This window comes from Wasmannia auropunctata, unplaced genomic scaffold (assembly GCF_000956235.1).
Source record: "Wasmannia auropunctata unplaced genomic scaffold, wasmannia.A_1.0 LD336085.1, whole genome shotgun sequence".
NCBI lineage: Eukaryota > Metazoa > Arthropoda > Insecta > Hymenoptera > Formicidae > Wasmannia > Wasmannia auropunctata.
Window position 1 is genome coordinate 2,877,659 of NW_012026805.1, and position 1,329 is coordinate 2,878,987.

The following is a 1,329-nucleotide window of genomic DNA, read 5'->3' on the forward strand; positions in this document are numbered from 1 at the left end:
CGAGAAATGATATGAAGATGTGAATAAGAAATGCTTGCGGCAATATTCCACGTAATGTATTAATGTCATTGAAAGATCATTTTCGCAAAAGAGTAAAACTACATATGTCATGAGGTTAACAGTGCCAATGTTGAGCACCTATTAAACTATTACAAAGTCCTTTTTCTGTAACGTCTCTTTGTAATATCTCCTTAAATAAAGAGTTTAGACCAAATTACAAAGTTCTTTTTCTACAGAAAAGTTACGTCTCCTTGTAATATCTCCTTAAATAAAGAGTTTAGACCAAAAGTACTTTTTTACGTAAAATTAAACGCTCTATCTAATTTTGTAATAAAACATACATTCCGTTTAAAAAAATTAAGTGGATCTTTAAATGACCTTAAAAAACACCATATAAGGGCAATTCGAGGTCATCATGTTGTCCCCCTCGAAACCCTACAATTTTTGTCTAATTGTGAAACATTTTTCTCTCAAACCTCGCGATTTCCAAATATTTGACTGTCAAATATAAAATGGGACACTCTGTATATATATATATAAAGTATATATATATATATAGGGTAACTCCGGTATATACGCTGCACCTATTAAAAACTTAATTTATCGGGTATTATTAATTATGTTTAAGGTAAATGAACTATACCAATAAAAACTTTAGACTGTCTACTACAATGAAAAAAATATTAGGAATCCAGAATATTTATTTTTTATATTAAACAAAAAATTTCTTTAAACTCTTGCAGTTTTGCTTTATAAAAATAGAGTGTTATACGGCTATTCATTAGTGGGATAAATGACTCGAACGGGTACTCATGAGTGGAATAAATGATTCGAAAAATATACAAATAATCTAAATAATAATAATGAATCTCTCGTAAAAAAGAACTAGTGCAATGATAACACTACTGAAATGTAGTAGTGGCTTCACTGGTGACACTACTACATTTCAGTAATGTTTTTACTGCATTAATAGTTCTTTTTTACTACGGATAACATGTGAATTGACAACGTAAATTACATTTACTCATTAATACATAAATAAAAAACATCCGGTAAAAAATTTTTTATACAAAAACATATATAAATATATATAACATATATAAAAATATATAATTATATATTATTATATGCAAAATATTGTCCATATATATCTATATATGTTTCTTTCCTTTGTAAAATTATTCTTTAATATAAAAATATGATAATATTAAGAAAAAAACATAAAAAATAATTAAAAGGATAATTTTTACATTGTTTTTTTTACAAAAATCAAGTTTGAAGAAATAAGAAAAATTGCTCATATATCAAGCGCTGCGGTAGCGGCGCGAC

General features: G+C 26.6%; 1 protein-coding gene across 2 annotated transcripts in view; it reads right to left on the minus strand.

Annotated features, from left to right (window-relative positions):
• The window catches only part of LOC105448509 (uncharacterized aarF domain-containing protein kinase 2-like), a 51,491-nt gene that overhangs the window by 10,095 nt on the left and 40,067 nt on the right, over nt 1–1,329 (minus strand). The gene's annotated exons all lie outside the window — the stretch shown is intronic.